Source organism: Triticum aestivum, unplaced genomic scaffold (genome assembly GCF_018294505.1).
Source record: "Triticum aestivum cultivar Chinese Spring unplaced genomic scaffold, IWGSC CS RefSeq v2.1 scaffold14334, whole genome shotgun sequence".
Classification (NCBI taxonomy): Eukaryota; Viridiplantae; Streptophyta; class Magnoliopsida; order Poales; family Poaceae; genus Triticum; species Triticum aestivum.
In genome coordinates, this window is record NW_025227841.1 from 1 (window position 1) to 11,362 (window position 11,362).

At 50.3% G+C, this 11,362-nt stretch overlaps 1 pseudogene; it reads left to right on the plus strand.

Annotated features, from left to right (window-relative positions):
- Positions 1 to 6,964: 6,964 nt before the first annotated feature.
- LOC123172862 (uncharacterized) lies at positions 6,965 to 9,011 on the plus strand (annotated as a pseudogene).
- Positions 9,012 to 11,362: the final 2,351 nt, after the last annotated feature.

The following is an 11,362-nucleotide window of genomic DNA, read 5'->3' on the forward strand; positions in this document are numbered from 1 at the left end:
CCAAACCTCCTCCTATCGACGGCCAAAACTACGGTGAAAGCACGGGCGTGGTGGCGGAAATGTCGATACGTGGTTTGGTATGGACGGCTGGGGGGTGCGCAGTGAGGAGGCGGACGGAGAATAGTGGCGGCGCCAGCGGCAGGGTGGGGCTGCGAGAGGGGGTTGACGCGTTGGAAGCGAAGGGACTCCTAGTGTCCCCGATAGGCGGGCCACAGAAGGACAAAGGCGTGTGGCGAGCCCTTCCGCGCGATGTTCGTTTCACCCCAAACTCGGGCAAATTTGGGCCGGGGATGGGTCAAAATCGGACGGAATCCGGACATTTGTTCGTTTGGAGCCGTGCGTTGGGCCGCGCTATTCGTCTGTTATACCCCAAACGGACGCGTCCGGACAAAATGGGGTCGCGCGGTGGAGATGGCCTGACGAATGGATTGCCGGTTGTGCGATCGATGTGGGCAAGGCAAAGGATTACTGGGACTGGCATGTGGTGCACGTATGGAGTATAGACAAGCGACAATACTGTATGTGCTAAACTGTGCATGCGTGCACAGTTTTCTGCGCAGAGCATAGTAGTGCAGTGCGTTCGTGTCAGTACTCATATATATAATCAGGGTGACGTGGTAGCTATTTTACGGTTTCGCAAATCATAACACACATGAAACTTGCTTGGTAAGGATTCTGAATCTTGATATAAATATATAATGAACAAAGCTTTATTAGCTAAATGGTTTTGCAAGCTGGAAACTGAAAATGGAATGTAGGTTGATATTATTAGAAACAAATATGTCAAGGACAAATGCATCTCTGGGATAGAGAAGAAACCTGGAGATTCACAATTCTGGGGAAGTTTGATGGGGGTGAAGAAAATTTATTTCCAACATGTGAAAAGAAGATTAGGAGATGGCAAGAATACTAGGATTTGGGAAGACTGGTGGGTAGGTTCTAAACCTCTTAAAGATGCTTATCCCAGATTATATAATGTTTGTTTTGATCACAACATATCTGTGGACGAGGCCATCCAAAAAGGGTGGAGAGGCTTTAAGTTTAGACGTACCCTTGGGGAATTGTATGGTGTATGGTGCAGTTTAAAACTGAGATGTGAGGAGGTCAGAATGTTTGGAGGCAAAGACCAACCTATGTGGATGCTAACCAAAGATAGAAATTTTTCTGTGAAATCTCTTTATTATTTTCTTACTAAAACTGATATTGGTGTCCCACACAAATTCCTGTGGAAGAGTAAAACCCCTGCCAAGATCAAGATGTTTCTCTGTCTTTTGGCTAGGAAAAGCATCCTAACTAAGGATAACTTGGCTAGAAGATGTTGAAAAGGGAGCAAAAATTGCATCTTATGTGGGAAGGAGGAAACTATTGATCACTTGTTTTTTTCATGCTCAGCGGCTAGATTGATGTGGAGCCTGGTTAAATGCTCCTTTGATCTTAGAAACATTCCACAGACTCTAAATGACTGTCTAATGGTGTGGATCAAAACATTTCAGAAAACACATACGCAACTTGTGATTGTAGGAATATCTGCATTGTTTTGGTCCATCTGGAAATGGAGAAACGATATGGTGTCTAGGTCAAAGAATTTTAAATGATCCCATGATGATTATACACTACTAGGAAAAAGATTATAAGCAGACGCTTACTAGTAGCGAGGGTTTATAACCCTCGCAGCTTGCTACTGCTACTTACTAGTAGCGCAGGTTTATAACCCTCGCTACTACTAAGTTGATAGTAGTAGCGCGGGTTTATAACCCTCGCTACTACTAAGTGGTCTCTACCGTGCCCCCTGGGACAATGCCATGGTAGTAGAGAGGGGTATAAACCCGCGCTACTACTAAGTTGATAGTAGTAGCGCGGGATTATATCCCTCGCTACTACTAAGTACAGGGTTCTTTAATAGCCCTGAAATCCCCATCTCCTCCCCCAAATCTCTCCTCTCTTCCGCCACTCTCTCCTCTCTCTCTTCATACGCTCTCACATGGACCTCTTGTCCATGCGTCTCTCCTCCATGGCGCTGAAAGAGGCCGCCGCCTCGCGCCACCGGCGTCTAGGAGCTCGCCGGTCACCGGTGACCAACCCCGCTGCTCCCTCCATCTCCTTCCTCTCTCCCTCGGTTTTCTCTTTCTCTCTCTCCCTCTCGTTTGACTCACCCTCCCATGTCCATGCCCGTGCAGGCCGTCGCCATGGATGACCAGGAGCTATCTTTCATGGTTGGGAAGAGGAGTCCCACGCCGCTGCCTTGCTCCTCCATAGAAACGGGCCCTCTCCAGCAGCCATCGCTGGATCTGGTCTGCCGCTGTCGTTCGCGCCTCCGGCCCCAACCACGGCTGCCATTGACAACACGCACGGGATCTAGATTTTTTTTGTTTTCAAAAGTAATAGTAGTAGCGCGTGGTATAAGACCCGCTACAGATAATTAGTAGTAGCATGGATGGCACCCGCGCTACTACTACAAGTTAGCTATAGCGTCGTATTAGTAGCGCGGGCACCCGCGCTACTACTAGCTATTTATCCCGCGCTACTACTAATCTTTTCCCTAGTAGTGATAAGAAGAATGTGCAACTGAATTCTTGACTGGTCTTTTTTACAGAGAAAAAACCCAGAGCAAAAAACGTTGATGCTGGGAGCAAAAATAATAAAGTGGGTGGTAAGTGAAGTCTACAAAGCGTCACAAGGATGGAGACTTAGAATGAGAAGACTGGGAGCTGCTGAAGATTAGCTGTAGGCTGGCAGTAGTTTGTAGTAGCTCCTAAGTGATCCCATTTGTAATGGCTTTGTTGCCTTTGTTGTCAGCTTCTGCGTGTGGGTTTCTTTTTGCTGGCTGTAGAACTTATGTATAGCCGGGGAGACTTTGGTGTCTTAACTTCGTTGTGAACTACTACTTATGCCGGTGGTTTCGTTAATGAAATTGAAGGAAAACCCCCCTCTTTTAATTAAAAAAAAACACCGCAGGAACAACACAGTGCCAGTGGTCGCAGTCGCACATACTCTCTTCATCCAAAATAAATGTCTTGAATTTAGTATAAATTTGTATTAAAACTAACACAAAGTTTTTTTTTGAGCGTCAGTACAGACACAAGCGCTCATATACACGCGCATACACTCATCCCTATGAACGCACACACGCACACCCTACCCCTATGAGCACCTCTGAGAAACTGAGCCGGCATATCATCTTGAGATTTACGAAGTCACCGTAGGCGCCTCGTCTTCGACTGGAACGTCTCCTCCCACTGAAAGCGCATTGCCGGAAATCCTGAAATAAATTCAAGAATAATGTGAGCATCAGGATTTGAACCCTGGTGGATTGGGGATACCACTGTCCACCTAATCAACTTAACCACAGGTTGATTCGCAAAACTAACACAAAGTTGAGACATTTATTTGGATATACTGAGGGAGTATATGCGTACTCCGAGGAATCTCGTGCCCGCGCCGCCCGCACGTACACACGAACGCATGTTACGCCTATGTGTAGCACGCACGGCACGGCTGGACCACCAGGACCAGCAACGCACCTTCACTTCGCCTGGCGAGGGCGTACGTGTATGGGACGAGCCCCACGGACGTACACGTAGTAGTACTAAACCTGCTAAGGCTAGCTCCAACGCACGACCTCATACGGATGTTCGGTTTAGTCCTGGCCATGGGAAGCCCGGCCCGATGCTGCCCCCGGGCCGGGCCCGGGCCCGGGCCCGTCATTTTTGCAGTTTTCTGAAGATCGGGCCGGGCCGGCCCAAAGCCCGACGGGCTTTTAGGTGTTCGGGCCGGGCTCAGGCCTAGAAACACAGGCCCGATGGTCGGGCTGGGCCGGGCCCGGGCCTGGGTTTTTTGTGTCGGGCTTTGCTAGGCCCGGCCCGGCCCGAGGTTTGGTCAGGTATAGTTCGGTTCATTCGCTTTTTGTCCATTTGAAGCAGAAAAACGGACATGATCGTCCGCTTGCGGTCGTGCGGGCATTGGTACGCCCAACAGGCACGCCTCACCCCAAACTGTATGGGGTCGTAGACTTCAAATTTTTGCCCCAAAAAAGAAAATAAACTTGCAAATAATACAAAAACATGAATATAAACATAAAACGTCCATACGATATGCTCATACGTCGACAATATCAAAGTTCAATGCATGTCTTAATTAAACTAAACTTAATAAAAGACATAAAAAAGTAGATAAAGGCTTGTCGCTGGTGGCCGCCGTCGTCTTCAGGAGTCGTCGTCGTACTGGTTGTCGTCGTCGGTGAGGTCGACGTAGGGCGATGGCTGTCACAGGTGGGCTGGCGGCCCTGCCAGACGTGGGGCGCCTGCACCATCTCCTCCCGTGGCTCCTGCTTGTGCTCTCGTGACTGCGGCGGGGGGGGGAGGGGAGGGGGGCTGACCATGGGCCAACACCCACTGCGTCAGCCATCTCCGGCGTCGTGGACGGCCAGCTCCACCGTTGGCCCACCAGACGAGGGTTCCACGTGGCGATGGGCGCCTCCTCCAGCACCTCCTCCGGCACCTCCTCCTTGACGTCGACGTCCATCTCTAGGATTGCCACGTCTCCGGCCGCAGACAGGGCCAGAGCGGTTTCCAGGCCATCCCATTGCCGCTTGTCGTGCATGTTCATGGAGTCCTCCATGACACGCCTCATGAGACGAGCCTCCTCCTCCTCGGTCATGGGCGACGGCGGTGGCGGGGACGAGGAGGGAGAAGGCGTCGGCGTGATGCCGCGCACACGCCTACGGCCCCGCGTTTGGGGAGGGTTGTCATCAGCACGAGGAGGACGCGGGCGGCGCGGGCTAGGAGGACGACCGACAAAAAAGGATTGCCGCCGCTGGTCGTGCTGTTCGCGAAGCCACGTACCCCGTAGTGGCGAATCTATCGCGTACCTTGAGTCCAGCAGTAGATCTCGTGGGAGGCGTCGGTACCGTCGGTTGATCTCCTCATGGCGGGCGCAGCCGCTTGCGGGCACTGGAGGGATCGGCACGCGGTCGGCGGAGAGATGCCAGTTATTTGGCAGGTGGACATCTCCCCACGGCACCGGCATCGGCGTCTCCCAGTAGCGACGGCGTACATCCACATGGATGTATGGCCTGTCGCGATGCCGGCCGCTGGTGGCGCCATCTGGAATGCTGGCGGAGCAGGTGGCGGAGAAGGCGATATGGGCAGGGCGGATCTGCTGGAGCGGCGTCGGCCCGAGGAGGAGCCGGCCTTGCGCTCGTGCTTCCCCATGATCCAATGCCAGCCCATGGCGCCGGCGGCGAGCTGGGCGAGCGGGGCGGCGAGGAGGTGGCTAGGGTTTGCTCATGTCGGCAATGGAGAAGGCAGGCCAGCTCGGAAGTGAAAGCTGTGGACTGGCCGGTCCACGACTTCCACATTAAGAAGGACGGCGACCCCACTCCCGTGTCAATGACAGTCGGGCCCCGCCGATCGTGCGCATTAAATATGGGCGATGGTGGTAGGTGGAAGGCCGCCATGCGTCCCCATGGCGGGCGAGGAGCTACCGCGTGTCCGTTCGTTTAGAGTCCGTCTGGACGTAAACCGGGCGCAAATTTGCACCGGAAATGGGGCAGGCCAGACGTAGGGGTCGCACGTTGGAGTTGGCCTAACAGTTTGGACTGAAACTATAGTTTTGGTCACTTTTTTATTGGACTGCTTTTGGATTGGATGAAACAGATTAATTCCCTAAACTATTTTAGTTTGGTCTGGGGTTTACCTATTTTTGGATTGGATTGGCTTGGTCTGGACAGAGATTGACTAGTCTCAAATGGTTTCGATCCATGGATGAAAACCAAATCATGAGACCAGTCGTGCAGCTTGTCATCGCAGAACAGCACGTCCACAAGGTTATCAATGAACCCATCCACGAAGGAGTTGCAGCCTAGGCTGAGCATCAGGCCAACCCGGCCACCCGCTGGAGACCCATGACCTTTCCCTGCAGACGCTTCTACACGCTACCGCCGGCACCGTACAACGACCGGAGTATGGAGAGACGCATGGGGCACTAGGGCTGGAGCACGATCTTGTCCTGCCTCTGCCACTTCTTCTCTACTACGGAGGTGCCGCCTCATGGACAACTTGCCCGCCTCGGCTACTTTCGCTTGTTCTGCTGCTGCTGCCACAGTGGACGGGACGGGGACGATCGCCAGTTCGCCCATGGTATGTGTCCCACGTCCATAGTTTGAAACTTAGGCTCAAACCAATTCCAGGGAAGGGATTGGAGGATATAAGATTTTCTTGGGCCGATGTCGACAAGCTGGTGGGTCACGTTCGCCCCGGACCTCATGGCGGCGCGCTCCATCACCTTCGCCACCATCGAACTTCTTCTCCGGCAGGATGCTCTATGATTGCTGCTGCTCAACGATCGGGGCACCACGGTAGATGCTCGATTTCTGCGCGTCGATGAGGTGATTAATATCGGGTACATCATCCCCTTCCCATGCCACTTTGCTAGGGTTTGGGATCGTCTTCCTCCCCTCTCACCTACAGGCCGCCCGCCGGAGAATTGGGGAGCCGCCGCCGTCATGCGCGGCGAGTCGTCGTGCCCCCGCGGTGGATCTCATGTTTTGGGGGCAATTCACGGGGGCCGCGGTACTCCCCTCCTAGCCGGTTCAGGAATCCTGGGGCGCCGACCGGTGGAAAACCGCTCCCCCACCCGGATCTGCGACACGTGGGCTTGGGCGCATCCGACCGCCATGACCATGCCGTGGCTAGGGTTCCGGACCTGGCCCCTGGTATATATCGCGGCGCCGCTGCCTCTCGCCCACCCCCCATTCTGGATCTGGAGGACTGCCTCCTCCACTTCTGGGAGCGGCCGGAGAGAGAGAAATCTAGGGTTCTTCCCTCCTTCTCCTGGTGGAAGAGGAAAATCCGAGGCGATTCTAGATCCTTTGCTCAGGTTGTCTCATCTCCCCCACCTAGATCCACTGTTGTTTCACCTTGCGGGCCACCCAAGATGAGAGAGGAGGGGTTTGGTGCGGGGCGGCATGGTCGTGGTGCGGGCCGTTTCAACCGCGGTGAAGGGCGAGGCCGTGGCGACGACGGGGGCTGCAGTTGTACTTGAGGCAGCGGGGGGGGCGTGGACGTGGCTGCGATAGCCACGTCTGGACTCCAAGACGGCGTTGGGGGCCTCCTCCTCCACTGTCCTGTCGGGATCTGTCGAGACAGACTTCGATCGTTGGGAGAAGGCTGCGGGCTCACAGCAGGACCACCTAGCACACCATGATCGCTGGGGTGCTGAGGGGAGCGGCAAGAACACCGACAAGAGTGCTCCTCCTGAAAAAATGCGTGAGCCTCCTCCTATCCCTGATCAGTTAGTTACCTCTTCTGAGATTTGTCAAATCTGCAATTATTAATTTTGGGCATCCTACTGCTAAATGTCCTCAAGCCCTATGCGTTAGATGCAAGAAGAAAGGTCATTTATCTGTGATTTGCACCGATTTCGTCCCCTGGGAATGCATACCTGCGATGTGCGCTTTCCCAGCTAAAGGGCATGGTTTCCATTATATCCATGACTATTCTGTTAGTAGTCAGACTAGTGAGAGGATAGTTAAGGTCATTATCACGATTGTGAAGGGGGAGATTACCACTAAGCAACTGGTAGATGAATTTGAGAAGTATATTGGGCAGGGGTGGAGATGCTCAGCACACTTGATTGCCCCCCAGCAGTATGTGATGCGTTTCCCTAACCAAAGGGAGGTGGATAAGGCTCTGTTTGTATAATATATTCCTCTCAAGGCTCTAGGTGTGGTTGTGCGCATTACTCCATGGTGTGAGGATGTAGAATCTGAGGGTTTACTTGAAGTAGCTTGGGTTAGAATCAGTAAAAATCCTCCTAACAAACGGTGTGACAAAAATATGTCTTATGTTGGAGGGCTGGAAGGGGTGACCCTGGACATTGACATGTCGACGCTCAACCGCCCCTCCTCTGTGCGGGCCAAGCTGGGATGCCGTGAGGTTGATAAGCTTCCTACCTCTGTCGAGGGATGTTTAGGGGGTCGTTTCTATCGTTTTCAATATGAGGTGGAAGAAGTGCTGGTGAGAAATACAATCCGTGAGGAAGAACCTGTGCATGTGCCGCACTATGCTGGCTAGAACAATACTACTCCCAAGCGCAAACGGAATGAATCACCCCCTAAAGATAACAACAAATCCCCTGATAGGAATGATAAGAACAAATCCTCCTCATATCGTGGTGGCAAAGCCTGTCGCCTGCCATCACCTAGGGATGAGGATTATCTTCCTGCTGACAGTGCTTCTTCTGAGAGTGAGAATAGTGGTGGCAATAGTCCGCTGCCGATTGAAAAGATGGCCTTGGAAATGACTGTTGATCACCAGCTGGGCGTGATTTTACCTCCTGCGAGTGGAAATTATGAGCGTGATCCTGTTGATCAAGTTGCTTCTAGTGGTCACACTCTGCAGGTGAATAATCATACTAAAGTTGTTTCTTATGTTTCTACTTCTGCCATCTCTAACTTATCTCGGATTTCCGAGGTGGTGGGAGATGCTGAACCAGACCTGAAAGTTTCCATGGACTACACGGTACAACTCCCTCACCCTGACTGCGAGGAGATCATTCCTACTCCTCCTCTTGCAATTGAGTTGCATCTTCGGTTCAGTCAGCGCAACACTCATCTCCAGCACATGAACATGGAAGCCAGAGCAGCGAATCTGATCGATGCCAGAGATATGAAAGGTAAATCCAACCTCAATGACAAAAATGCCTTTGCTGTTCTTGCTAATTTTGTAATTATTAGTCGAGTTTCTAAAATGGGTGTTTTGATCCCTAATAATGACTTTGCTTGTGTTGACATTCTGAGAGAATTGGAAGTAGTTAGAGCCAATTTGGTTGATAAGAAAGCTAATATTCATGAGAATTTAGGTAGTGAGGAGATGTATATTACTAATGGGCTAGGTAAAAATTCCCCCCTAAATCTAGCCTGGCTGGATGAGGATGAGGTGGTTAATCATAAATTAGTGAAATCCAAATCCGCTAAGAAAAATAAGAAAAAAAGTGGAGGTTCGACTACCTAGGCCTGTGACTAGGAGTCAAAAGAAGAAAAATGATTTTGCTGGTATTCCAGGTGACTCTACCCTGCTTCCTGGTAGGGTCACCAGAGCCAGAAAACAAACTGCCCGTTCCAAATGAGTGGTCTCATTTGGAACTACAGAGGGGTGGGCTAGAAGGGGATGGCCACCTGCCTCTCTGATATCATTAGTGACCATTCCATTGACTTTATAGGATTACATGAAACCTTGAAAAAAGATTTCTCCCCCAAACTTCTTAGAAGGCTCGATCCTTTTAGTTCTTTTCATTGGGAATGGATCCCTGCTATTGGTAAATCTGGGGGCATTCTGTGTGGTATTCGCAGCAGCAACCTGGAGTTGCTGAAATGCATCAAAGGGAGTTATGTGTTACAATTAAATGTTAAAGACCTTAGAATCAAGAATATTTGGAGCCTTCTGGTGGTCTATGGATCTGCTCATGAGGAGCATAGAGAGGATTTCCTGATGGAGCTGGCTTCCTTTTGCCATAATACTGATATTCCTTATATTGTTGGGGGCGACTTTAACATTCTGAGACACACTGGTGAGAAGAATAAAAAGTTGAATAAATCCAAATCAACTGACGTTTTCAACTCTATCATCAATACCCTGGGCCTTAGGGAAATTTATATGAGTGGGGGTAAGTATACTTGGTCCAACAACCAATCCCACCCCACACTCGAGAGACTGGATAGGGTGCTCATGTCTGACTCTTGGGAGAAAATGTTCCCCTTGGTCTCCATGAGAAAACTGGCTAGAGAATTACCTGACCACAATCCTCTCTTGATATACACTGAAGGGGAGAAAAGAACACCCACCAAAGCTCGGGAGTTCCGTTTTGATCTCTCGTGGCTCAAAGATGATAGGTTTTTCAACCTAGTGGCTAATATCTGGAACAGAAAGGTTGCTGCCTCGGACCCCATTGATATTCTGAATCTCAAGCTTAAAAGATTTAAGTCTTATTTCAAGGGGTGGGGCTCGGATAAGTTTGGTCATGCCAAAAAACGTAAAGAGGAACTACGCCTCGAGCTCGAATTACTAGAAGAGGCAGAGGAGGAGGGCCCCCTGCTGCCGGAGTTATATTGTAGAAAACTCGATGTGTGCTTTGAGCTTCAGGAGATGCTAGTTGCTGAAGAGATCTATTGGCTGCAGCAATCGCATGAACGATGGCTGCTCAGGGGAGACCGCAATACGGACTACTTTCATAAAATAGCTAATGGCCGCAAACGAAAAAAATACTATCCATGCTCTCAAATATGGAGAGGCCACTAGATTCTATAAAGAACTCTTTGGCCCGACCCCTAGAAATCTCTTTCACATGGACCCTGATATCTGGGAGGATAATGAGAAACTTTCGGCTGAAAATAATGCAGATCTGGTTAGGGAATTCTCTGAACGTGAGGTCAAAGATGCTCTGTTTGACATGGATATCAACAGAGCCCTAGGGCCTGATAACATTCCTGCTGAATTTTATCAGTGTTGCTGGGATATTGTCAAAAATGACATCATGCGACTGTTTGATAGTTTTTATGAGGGTATCCTTGATGTCCAACGTCTTAATTATGGCATCTTTACATTACTTCCTGAAGTCTCGGGGGCTGACCGCATCCAACAATTTCACCCGATTTGCCTCATCTGTTGCCCCTACAAGTTGATCACCAAAGTTATGGATAGAAGAGTGGCTAAGTATGTTAACATTCTTATCAGTCCCACCCTGAATGCCTTTGTTAAAGGCAGAAGTATAATGGATGGGGTGCTGGCCCTCCATGAACTTCTGAATTATACTCATGTTAAGAAGAGAGTTGGGGTGATTCTTAAGCTCGACTTTGAAAAAGCATACGACAAAGTCAATTGGGACTTCCTGTTGGAGTGTCATGAACTCCGAGGTTTTGATCCTAAATGGTGTGGCTGGGTAAAACAAATCCTTCATAACGGCACGGTTAGCATCAAGTTAAACAATTGTGTTGGACCTTATTTCCAAAGTGCCAAAGGGGTGCGGCAGGGGGACCCCTACTCACCCTTCCTATTCAACTTGGTTGTGGAATGCCTAACCAAGATGATTAAGAGTGCCCAGAAAAACAATCTCATAGTTGGGCTGGCTTCGGACTTAATTCCTCATGGGGTTGCGGTGCTGCAATATGCTGATGACACGATCGTATGTCTGGAGGATGATATAGAAAAAGCTACCAACCTTAAACTCCTGTTATACATCTTTGAGATGATGTCTGGTATCAAAGTTAATTTTCATAAAAGTGAGATCCTAACGGTGGGTGGGGATGCTCAGATCACCAATGCCTATGCTGATCTCTTCAATTGTGACATAGGCCAGTTTCCCCTTA